Source organism: Pristiophorus japonicus, chromosome 8, assembly GCF_044704955.1.
Source record: "Pristiophorus japonicus isolate sPriJap1 chromosome 8, sPriJap1.hap1, whole genome shotgun sequence".
NCBI classification, from domain to species: domain Eukaryota; kingdom Metazoa; phylum Chordata; class Chondrichthyes; family Pristiophoridae; genus Pristiophorus; species Pristiophorus japonicus.
This window is the reverse complement of record NC_091984.1, coordinates 218,232,004-218,244,273: the sequence shown is the minus strand read 5'-3', so window position 1 is coordinate 218,244,273 and position 12,270 is coordinate 218,232,004. Positions and strand designations below refer to the sequence as shown.

The 12,270-nt window shown below is 47.7% G+C and overlaps 1 protein-coding gene across 1 annotated transcript in view; it reads left to right on the top strand.

Annotated features, from left to right (window-relative positions):
• p2rx2 (purinergic receptor P2X, ligand-gated ion channel, 2) overlaps positions 1–12,270 on the top strand; it is a 99,138-nt gene that overhangs the window by 9,715 nt on the left and 77,153 nt on the right. The gene's annotated exons all lie outside the window — the stretch shown is intronic.

Here is a 12,270-nt window from a genome sequence, read left to right as displayed (position 1 = left end):
TGTGTTTTAAAACAAAGTGTAATCGCACAAGTTTGTAAAAAAATACATTGAGACAAAAAGTGGCTAAAATGCTAATTTTCCCCAAAGACAGTAAACAATAAGCAATTCATTAGTTTGACTCAGATATGAAAATACCCCTCATACTCATTGTGTTGGTAGGTCCCGGGTTCCAGGTGCTCAGCAGGGGTTGTCCAGCAGGGGTTCTGTTCTCTGCTTCTGAACAAGGGGATATAAAAGATAGGAACAGAGACACAGAAGCAGTCAGGTTTTAAAACAGTAAGCTGCATGGATGAGTTTTAGCCAAACTAGAACAAGAATGTAGAAAGGTAGTCAGGAGTTATTTTGTTCTAAGTCAAGCAAGATAACTCACTGATTTGGAGAAGTGCAGTGAGTTGATTATTTCGCATTATTATTGGTTTGCATCTAGTTACAGATTGAACTAAGTTGAGTTTGATCACATCTGTTGATATGCCTGCTCACTCGCTCTGAGATAAAAGTAGCTTAATGTTTGCATCTGGTTACATCTTACCAAGTGTTTCAGAAAGTTTGGAGAGACACATATGCAAAAAATATGAATATCCATTTAAGATCACATGGGTCTCCTATTGTTGCATAACAACTGCAACAACAGCTACTTTTATTTATATAGTGCCTTTAACGTAGTAAAACGTCTCAAGGCGCTTCACAGCAGTATGATAAAACAAAGCAGATAAATTTGACATCGAGCCACATAAGAAGAAATCATGGCAGAAATGTAGAAACATAGAAACATAGAAAATAGGTGCAGGAGTAGGCCATTCGGCCCTTCGAGCCTGCACCACCATTCAATATGATCATGGCTGATCATGCAACTTCAGTACCTCATTATCCCTTGATCCCTTTAGCCTTAAGGGCCGCATCTAACTCCCTTTTGAATATATCTAACAAACTGGCCTCAACAACTTTCTGTGGTAGAGAATTCCACAGGTTCACAATTCTCTGAGTGAAGAAGTTTCTCCTCATCTCGGTCCTAAATGGCTTACCCCTTATCCTTAGACTGTGACCACTGGTTCTGGACTTCCCCAACATTGGGAACATTCTTCCTACATCTAACCTGTCCAATCCCGTCAGAATTTTGAACGTTTCTATGAGATACCCTCTCATTCTTCTGAACTCCAGTGAATACAAGCCCAGTTGATCCAGTCTTTCTGGATGCAGTTGTAAGAGAGTTTGGGGAGAGTTTTTTCCAGGGGCAGCTACAGAAGGAAGTAGGTTTGGATTGGGAAAGGGGGATGTGGGTGGAGAGCGATGCAAGGAAATGGTCAGAGACGGCCTGGTCTGTAATTGACACGGTTGGAATAGCGAGGCCACGAGGGATGGCAAGGTCAAGGGGGTGTCCGTGAATATCGGTTGGGGAATTCACATGGAGGGAGAGATTAAGGGAGGACAGGAGGGTAATGAACTCAGAGGAGAAGGTGCATAATGAATTGAGATGAAGGGTGAAATCACCGACGATCAGAAATCACTCGGTGTCGAGGCTGAGGGAGGATATGTCCGTGATAACATTTTTATTATACTTGGGTGGGCGGCAGAGAATGAGAATTTTAAATGAGAGGTGAGAGGGGTGAAATAAGGTGAGATGTTCAAAGGAGTTATGTCATTGTATAGTTAGGTATTATACATTAAGGGCCGCCCCTAAACATAGGAAGCTCATATTGCTTATGGAAGTGACTAGCACCACTGAACCTGAGGGAATACCTAACCCAGGACCCTAAACTTGTAACATAACTTAAATTAACACAGACTGGGAATCGAATCCGGGACTCTTTTGCCTGTATGGTTTTCGACCATAAAACATAACGTATTTACCCCTTCAACCATCAGGGAGGTTGTCTTTTTCATTTGTACCACATTACAACAGTGACTACACTCCAAAAGTACTTCATTGGCTGTAAAGTGCTTTGAGACACCTGGTGGTCGTGAAAGGTGCTGTATAAATGCAAGTCTTTCTTTCTTATACCTCTATGTTAACTCAAGGCTCGCTTCATAATTTAGAAGCAATGGAGGATATAAAAGCCAACTGAGGATATAAAAGATGATACTAAATAGAGACAGGTAAAAATCTTCTAATAAAACAAAGAAGTGTATTATATAACACATCCTCAAGATGTCTCAAACTGCTTCACAGCCAGAGAAGTACTTTGCAAGTGTAGTCACTGCTGTAATGTAGGCAAATGGGGCAGCCAATTTATGCACAACAAAGTTCAATGAATAACAATTATGGCAATTTCTATTTTTGGTGATGATGATTGAGGGATAAATGTTGCCCAAGACACTGGAAGAACTTCCCTGCTCCTCTTCAAAGAGCTGTTATGTATGCACTAAAGTTTCAAACTGAGTATTGTTTAACTAAGCAAGGTACAACCTTGCTTCTGCTTTATTTTGACCCAAAGTGTCTGACTCACAAAATGGCTGGCCTTTTATACCAGAGCAGCACCGTGTGCATGCTGCTCAGTGGCCTCCAGCAATTACTCCATCTAGTGGCTACAAACAGCATGTTCATACATGACAAGAGCCATGAAATCGTTTACGTTCACCTGAGAGGCAGACAGAGTCTTGGTTTAACAACTCATCTGAAAGACTGCACGTCTGACACTGCAACACTCCTTCAGTACTGCATTCAAGTGCCAGTCTGGATTATGTGCTCAAGTCTCTGGTGTGGGCCTTAAACCCATGACCTTCTGACTCAGAAGCAAGCTACCACTGAGCCAAGGTTAACACCTACACTGAAAATTTACAGGAATGTTTTTTGCAGATTTGCGTCATTCCTTTACTGCTTGAGTTGGAAGGTGTAATATATGTGGGTAGAACAAATGAAGGTCAGAGACATGATGAGTTGCTAGTCCAGCAAACTGAGCATGCTCATACTAAACCATGTGACAAACCATATGATAATATATTACACTGCTTTCCCCCTTAAAAAAATGTATGTATTCTCCTCTCAAATACAACAAAACTGTGGTCCCACCTTTCACAGCATTACATGAACCACGTAACAAAAACACCAGGCTTCTTTTCTTTTAAATGAACTACAAGTCCAGTTTAATAACAGGGGGCGGGGGGGGCCTGATCTCCTTACAGATGGTTTTGGTGTTGAAAATATTTTTGGGCTGTTTTGTTTTGTTCTGAACTCTACCTCAGACTTATTTGAACCTGGTACTTCAGTTACTGAAGTCTGAACTGAGTCAAACTCATGTATGTGTTCATGATCAAGTGGTTCAAGATTACTGTCCAATCCAGGCCAGTAAACAATTGATTTCATACTGACGATCCCTGAATGTTCAGTATAAAATTTGGACAGAATTCTATCTTTCGAAGATATAGGTACCACCACTGTTTACCCACTTGATACAACCTTGCTCACAAGTCAATTCAGTACGACGTGTATGGAATGGTTTCAATTCTGTGTCCATACACTGATCAGTCCATCCATTCAAGGTGTTTTCATACAGACTCTTTTCAGTACTGAGTCCTTTTGAGTCCCATTTGCAATCTCAGTTGCATTCATGGGAAAGTCTTTGTCAACTGCATCTAGCATGAAAATAGCACCTTCACTCCCAACACACGAGTCCTCATGTGGCAACCTGGACAAGGCGATTGCGTTCTGCTTTGAGGTGCGATATTCAGTTGTATAGTCATATTGTGACAACAACACTGCCCAACGTTGCATTCTTGATGCAGTCATTGCGGGGATGTCAGATTTGGACCCCTATTTTGCTAGGAGCAGTTTGTGATCAGTTATCAGGGCAAACTTTCTGCCAATCAGAAACTGTTGGAATTTCTTGATTCCAAACACTGTGGTGTGCTTCCTTTTCAATTTGGGCGTAGTTTCTTTTGCTCTTTGTGAGGGTTCGCGATGCGAACGCAATTGGTTTCTCTTGGCCGTTATCCATTACATGGCTTATGACTGCTCCCACATCACAGCTAGAAGTATCACACGGTAAATTAAGCTCATGCTCTGGGCTCGATTTTTTCCTACCGAGGCAGGAGAGAGGCAGGCGACATCCAAGGCGACCCCGCTCCTGCTCCATGTCAGCTCCCCCCACGACCTTCCCTAGATTGGGCTTGTTAAGCCCGCCTGAGAGGTTCCGGCCAATTAACAGGAATCGGGTCTGATGATGTCATCTGATGATGCGTCATCAGCCGGTTTCCTTAAAGGGACCATGCGCAGATTAATTTTAATGTTTGTGCTCTCAGTGTTCTGCAGCATTGCAGTGCTGCAAACACCAACAAGCACTGTATAAAGGTGCACGGCTGCACCCAGGCTCTCCCATGACACCCTCCATATGCTTACAGAGGGAGTCACAGCATGCAGGGAGGTCCTCTTCCCTTCCAATGGCAGAAGAGAACTCTCCAGGACACCAACTCAGCCTGGTTCCACATTGTACAGAGGGCACAAGCAGGGATGTCATCAGGAGTATTGTGTTCCTAACACAGATGAGGCTGCACACAGTGAGGTTAAAGTAACAGTGACCTCAGTCTTTAATAAGACACTCTAGAGTGAGGAACAGGCCTTAGGGGCCGGCTTATATACAGTGCTCCCAAGGGATGCTGGGATCCATTGGGACTTCAGGGGATGCGCTCCCTGGGAGTGCATGTTTTACAGATACACAACATCACTCCCCCCCAAAGTCAAAGTGAAAACTATTTACAGGGTGAGGCGGTCGGAAGCCTTTCTTTCTCTGGTGGACCACCTCGGTACAAATGTCTGTTCTGGTGTGTTGGCTGTGCCCTCACTGGGCTGGCGTGTTGTTGGCCCTGCAGGGCTGCTAGGTGAGCCTGGCCTTGCTGGGCTGTTGGGCGTGATAAGTTCGATTTCCTGGTCCGGCGTGGTGTCGTTGATCCTTTGGGTGTGTGCTGTGGGCTCGAAAAAGGTGGTGTCTGCTGTGGGTTGTTCAGGGCAGTCTGTGAACCACAGCCTCGTTTGGTCCAGGTACTTTCTGCAAATTTGTCCATTGTCTAGTTTGACTACAAACACCCTACTCCCTTCTTTAGCTATCATCGTGCCCGCGATCCACTTGGGACCATGTTCCATAGTTTAGCACATACACAGGGTCATTAGATCAATTTCCCGTGACACAGTGGCGCGACCATCATTTACATTTTGTTGCTGCCGCCTGCTCTCTACCTGATTATCATCTATTCAACTATCATTGTAACCCATGTATAAGCTGACCTAGTTGTACACCTTGAGAACACTGACCACAAGGAGCGAACTTGTGGGAGACACTCTAACCTGCACTTTTCCGGTTAAAAGGAGAAGCTCCACCCACCGTCTATCTCTTGAGTCTTGGTAATAAATGTAACTGGTCACAGAGTGATCTTCTCTCAAGTATGGGCCTCATGTGCATTTATACTGTATAGTAAGGACATATTATTGGCAACGAGAAACTGGGATTTAAACCACGCGAGCATGGCCACTAGCAGCACAGAAGAGAGCTACTGTGTTGGTGATGATTGGGACGACTTTATTGAGAGACTACAGCAAAGTTTTGTCACTCTGGAATGGTTGGGGCAGGATTTGGCCGACAAACGCAGGGCTCATCTCCTGACGGTTTGTGGATCCAGAACGTACTCCCTGATGAAGGACCTTCTAGCACCAGAGAAGCCGGCGGACAAGACGTTCGAAGAGCTCAGTAAGTTGATCAGAGAACACCGTAAACCGGCGAGACACCGGTTTTATACGCACCGGCGGCGAGAAGGGCAAAGCGTTCCAGACTTCGTGGCAGATCTCCGGCGACTGGCGAGCCTATGTAAGTTCCCAGATGCATGCAGAGCGGAGATGCTGCGAGACTTTTTTATTGAGGGCATCGGGCACGCTGGGATTTTCAGGAAACTGATTGAGACCAAAGACTTGACCTTGGAAGCGGTGGCTCTGATAGCCCAGACATTTATCTCAGGGGAGGAAGAGACCAGAATGATTTATGGCAAAAGTCTTGGCTCAAATGCAGTAAACGACCAGGGAGTCAACATTGTTAATGCGGCACACAGTTCTCTAGGCAGACAAGGGCAATCGGACATGCCCCAGCATGCAGTCGAACCCAAAGGGGGAATTCAACAGAGACAATGGCTAGCTGAACGGCGATTCATGCCATCGCAATGGAAAATGCGGCCAGTAATGGGGCCATCAACACCTGTTAATGGTGCGCTTAAGGACAGTTACAGAGACAGTCAGAGACGATCGACTGGTAATGGACCTTTTGTTTCCAACAATGGGGCCTCAAGCTCATGCTGGAGGTGGGGAGGCAAACATCCAGCCAGAGCTTGCAGGTATCAGCAATATGCCTGCAGAAACTGCAACGTTAGCGGTCACTTGGCGTGTATGTACAGGAAGCCTGCAGCCAGGTTGATGTACGAGGAGGACGGGCCCGATGTAAGCCCTACGAGGCCAAATGAATACTGGGGGAAATCGCTGGAAGCTGAAGTTCAGCGAGTTCATGTGGAGCACATATACAGTTTGTATACCAGGACACCACTGATAATAATGAAAATGCTCCTCAATGGCATCCCAGTATTAATGGAGCTGGACACAGGGGCCAGCCAGTCCCTGATGAGTATCAAACAGTTTGAAAGGTTGTGGGTGTCCAAGGCCAGGAGGCCAAAATTATTGCCAATTGACGCACAGCTACGGACATATACAAAGGTGATCATTCTGGTGCTAGGCAGCGCCACGGTAGTCGTGACCCACAAAGATTCGGAGAACAGGTTGCCATTCTGGATTGTCCTGGGGACGGTCCCACACTACTGGGGAGGAGTTGGCTTGCTGTCATGAACTGGAAATGGGGCGATGTCAATGCAATTTCTTCTGTGGAGCGAGTATCATGCTCACAGGTCCTGGACAAATTTGACTCATTATTTCAACCCGGCATCAGCACTTTTATGGGGACCAAGGTAGTGATTCACATAAACCCGGATGCCAGGCCAGTATACCACAAGGCCAGAGCGGTGCCGTACGTGATGCGGGAAAAGATAGAATGCGAATTGGACCGCCTGCTGAGGGAAGGCATCATCTCGCCAGTTGAATTCAGTGACTGGGTGAGCCTGATCGTACCGGTGCTCAAGGCGGATGGGTCGGTCAGGATATGTGGCGATTACAAGGCCACATCGGGTGTCACTCCAAGATCAATACCTGCTAGCGAGAGCAGAGGACCTCTTTGCAACACTATCCGGTGGCAAACTGTTCTCAAAATTGGACCTGATCTCAGCTTACATGACCCAGGAGCTGGCGAGAGAGTCGAATAAGCTGACCACCATCACGACACACAAGTGGTTGTTTGAGTATAACAGATGTCCGTTCGGGATTCGTTCGGCCGCCACGATCTTTCAGCGAACTACGGAAAGCCTCCTCAAGTCGATTCCAAGGACGGTGGTTTTTCAAGACGACATCCTCATCACAGGTCACGATACTGAAGAACACCTCCACAACCTAGGGGAGGTGTTACGCAGACTGGACCAGGTAGGGCTGCGACTGAAAAAGGCGAAGTGCGTCTTCTTAGCTCCAGAGGTAGAATTCCTGGGGAGGAGGGTAGTAGCAGACGGGATCAAACCTACTGCATCCAAAACGGAAGCGATCCAGAGAGCACCCAGACCCCGTAACACGACGGAGCTGTATTCGTTCCTGGGACTTCTGAACTATTTTGGCAACTTTCTTCCCAAATTGAGCACACTGTTAGAGCTGCTACATGTGCTCCTACACAAAGGTCGCGATTGGGTCTGGGGGGCCAGCCAGTAAAGGGCTTTTGATAGAGCACGCAATTTGTTATGCTCCAACAAACTGTTACTGTTATATGACCTGTGTAAGAAACCCATGTAACATGCGTTGCATCGTCCTATTGGGTCGGGTGTGTGTTGCAGCATGTGAATGCCAATGGTCAGTTACAGCCGGTAGCTTATGCCTCCAGAAGTCTGTCCCGGGCAGAAAGGGGCTACGGGATGGTAGATAAGGAAGCGCGAGCATGTGTTTTTGCAGTAAAAAAAATGCACCAGTACCTGTTTGGCAGGAAATTTGAGCTGGAGACAGATCACAAACCCTGAACGTCCCTTTTGGCCGACAACAAGGCCATAAATGTGAAAGCATCGGCCTGCATACAGAGGTGGGCACTGACGTTAGCCGCCTATGACTACACAATTCGGCACAAACCGGGCACTGAAAACTGTGCCGATGCACTCAGCAGACTACCACTAGCCACCACTGAGGGGGCAGCTGAGCAGGATGCGGAGATGGTCATGGCTGTTGAAGCTTTCGAAAGCGAAAGCTCACCTGTGACAGCCTGTCAGATTAAAGTCTGGACAAATAAAGACCCGCTACTGTCTTTGGTTAATCAATGTGTCCTGAATGGGGACTGGGCAGCCACGTACGGGGCATGCACTGAGGAGTTTAAACCATTTCATAGGCGCAAGGATGAACTCTTAATTCAGGCCGATTGCCAATTGTGGGGAAACCGCGTAGTCATACCCCAGTAGGGCAGAGAGGTGTTTATCAGAGAACTTCACAATGAGCACCTTGGCATTGTCATGATGAAGGCAATTGCCAGGTCAAACGTTTGTTGGCCAGGGATAGATGCAGACCTGGAATTTTGTGTTCGCAGGTGCAACACGTGTGCTCAGCTGGGCAACGCACCCAGGGAAGCCCCCCTTAGCCCCTGGTCCTGGCCCTCCAAGCCATGGTCACGCATCCATGTGGACTACGCAGGTCCTTTCATGGGAAAAATATTTTTGGTTGTAGTAGACGCCTACTCCAAATGGATTGAGTGTGCCATTATAAATTCAAGCATATCCTCTGCCACAGTAGAAAGTCTACGGGCAGTGTTCACCGCCCATGGTCTACCGGACGTCTTGGTCAGCAACAATGGCCCGTGCTTGACAAGCACTGAATTCCAGGACTTCATGGCAGGCAATGGAATCAACCATGTCAGAACGGCACCATTCAAGCCGGCCTCAAACGGCCAGGCGGAACGAGCAGTGCAGATAATCAAACAGGGTATGCTCAGAATCCAAGGAGATTCCCTACAAAGCCGCATATCACGCCTCCTGTTGGCCAATAGATCCCGACCACACTTGCTCACAGGGGTTCCACCCGCAGAGCTGCTAATAAAAAGGCCGCTCAAAACCAGGTTCACCCGACTATGAAAGAAATTGTTGAGAGCAGGCGTCAGTCACAATGTGACTACCATGACAGGAATGCAAGGGCGTGATGTATTGATGTCAATGACTCCGTTTTTGTCCTTAATTACGCTGCAGTGCCCAAATGGCTTGCTGGCACTGTGATTGCCAAAGAGGGGAATAGGATTCTGGTAGTTAAACTTACGAATGGACAAATCTGCCGCAAACACTTGGATCAAATTAAAAGTAGGTTCAGCAACCCCATAGAAGAAGCAGAGGAAGAACACGACGTAGAGTTTACTCCACCACAGGTGACCGAACACCGGAACCAAGTGGAGGAGAGCCCAGTCACTGTGGGCAGTCCGGACAAGCCTGAGGCACCGCAAACAACAGACACTCAGGCCAGCGCCCAACAACCGGAGCCCCAACTCAGGCGCTCTACAAGGGAGCGAAAACCACCAGAGAGACTTAATCTGTGATCCCAAATAAGACTTTGGGGGGGAGGTGATGTGATGTATTCAACTGTCATTGTAACCCATGTATAAGCTGACCTAAGTTGTACACCTTGAGAACACTGACCATAGGGGGCAAACTTGTGGGAGACATTCCGAACCTGCACTTTTCGGTATAAAAGCGGAAGCTCTACCCACCGTCTGTCTCTTGAGGTCTTGGTAATAAAGGTAGCTGGTCACAGAGTGATCTTCTCTCAAGTATGGGCTTCGTGTGCATTTATACTTATAGTAAGGACATATTACTGATCATGCAGGTTGGGGTGAACCAGCGAGAGTCTGGTTTTAAGTGTCCTTTTCATGAGTAGCTCAGCTCGGGGCACCCCTGTGAGCGAGTGGGGTCTCATGCGGTAGCTGAGCAGTATTCAGGACAGGCGGGTTTGGAGTGAACCTTCTGTGACTCGTTTAAGGCTCTGTTTGATGGTTTGTACTACCCGCTCTGCCTGCCCATTGGAGGCTGGTTTAAACGGAGCCGAGATACCATATTTTATCCCATTGCGGGTCATGAATTCTTTAAATTCGGCACTGGTGAAACATGGCCCGTTGTCACTGACCAGTATGTCAGGCAGGCCGTGGGTGGTGAACATGGCCCTCAGGCTTTCAAGGGTGGTGGTGGCGGTGCTTCCCGACAGCATTTCACATTCAATCCATTTCGAAAAAGCATCCATCACCACCAGGAACATTTTACCGAGAAATTGGCCCGCATAGTCGACATGGATCCTCGACCATGATCTGAAGGGCCAAGACCACAAACTTAGTGGTGCCTCTCTGGGCGCGTTGCTCAATTGAGCACACACGCTGCATTGCCGTACTCAGGACTCTAAGTCAGAGTCGATACCGGGCCACCACACGTGGAATCTGGCTATCGCTTTCATCATTACTATACCCGGGTGTGTGCTGTGGAGATCCGAGATGAACGTCTCCCTGCCCGTTTTTGGGTAGCACTACGCAGTTAAGCCACAACAGGCAGTCTGCCTGAATGGACAGCTTGTCCTTTCGCCACTGGAATGGCTTGATTAGCTCTTGCATTCCAACGGGGATGCTGGCCCAGCTCCCATGTAGTACACAATTTTTTACTAGGGACAGCAGAGGATCTTGGCTGGTCCAAGTCCTAATCTGGAGGGCCGTGACAGGTGATTTATCATTTTCAAAAGCTTCCATGACCATCAACAAGTCTGTGGGCTGCGCCACCATCAACAAGTTTGCAGGCTGCGTCATTTCCACCCCCGTGGTGGGCAATTGTCGCCGACTGAGAGTATCCGCACAGTTCTCGGTGCCTGGCCTTGGCGGATGGTATAGTTATATGCTGATAGCGCGAGTGCCCACTTTTGTATGCGGGCTGAGGCATTAGTATTTATCCCCTTGTTTTCAGTGAACAGAGATGTGAGGGGCTTGTGATCGGTTTCCAGCTCAAATTTGAGGCCAAACAGGTACTGATGCATTTTCTTTATCCCGAACACACACGCTAATGCCTCTTTCTCAATCATGCTGTAGGCCATCTCGGCCTTAGACAAGCTCCTGGAAACATAGGCAACAGGTTGCAACTTGCGCGCAATGTTAGCTTGTTGTAATACACACCCGACTCCGTACGACGACGCATTGTATGCTAGCACAAGTCTTTCACACGGGTTATACAATACAAGCAGCGTGTTGGAGCATAACATGTTTCTGGCTTTCACAAAAGCAATTACTTGTTTTTTTTCCCCATACCCAGTTCTCACCTTTATGCAATAACACATGTAGGGGCTCTAAGACGGTGCTTAACCCCGGCAGGAAGTTACCAAAATAGTTGAGGAGTCCCAAGTCTCTGTCTTGACGTCTGTGGGCCAAATACCATCCGCTGCGAACTTTCTCCTCAAAAACCCCACATCTGTTGCCATGAAGACGCATTTCGACCTCTTCAGCCGCAGCCCTACGCGATCCAGTCACTGGAGGACCTCCTCCAGGTTTTGTAGATGCTCGGCAGTGTCCCGACCTGTGACCAATATGTTGTCCTGAAAGACCAACGTGTGTGGTACCCACTTGAGTAGGCTCTCCATGTTTCTCTGGAAGATCGCTGCAGCCGACCAAATTCCAAACAGGCATCTGTTGTAGATGAACAGTCCCTTGTGCGTGTTGATGCAGGTGAGGCCCTTCGAAGACTCCTCCAGCTTCTGCGTCATGTAGGCCGAAGTCAGGTCGAGCTTGGTGAATGTCTTGCCTCCTGCCTGCGTCGCAAATAGGTCGTCTGCCTTAGGTAGCGGGTATTGGTCCTGTAGCGAGAAACGATTAATAGTTTCTTTATAATCATCGCAAATCCTGACCGTGCCATCACTTTTGAGTACTGGAACAATTGGGCTGGCCCACTTGCTGAATTCCACTGGGGAGATGATGCCCTCGCGTTGCAGCCAGTCTAGCTCGATTTCCACTCTCTCCCTCATCATGTGAGGCACCGCTCACGCCTTATGGTGAATGGGTCGTGCCTCTGGGACCAAGTGGATCCGCACCTTCGCCCCGGAAAAGTTTCCAATGCCTGGCTCAAAAAGGGAAGGAAATTTGTTAAGAACCTGGGTACATGAGGCCTCATCGACATGTAATAGCGCTCGGATGTCATTCCAGTTCCAGCAGATTTTGCCCAGCC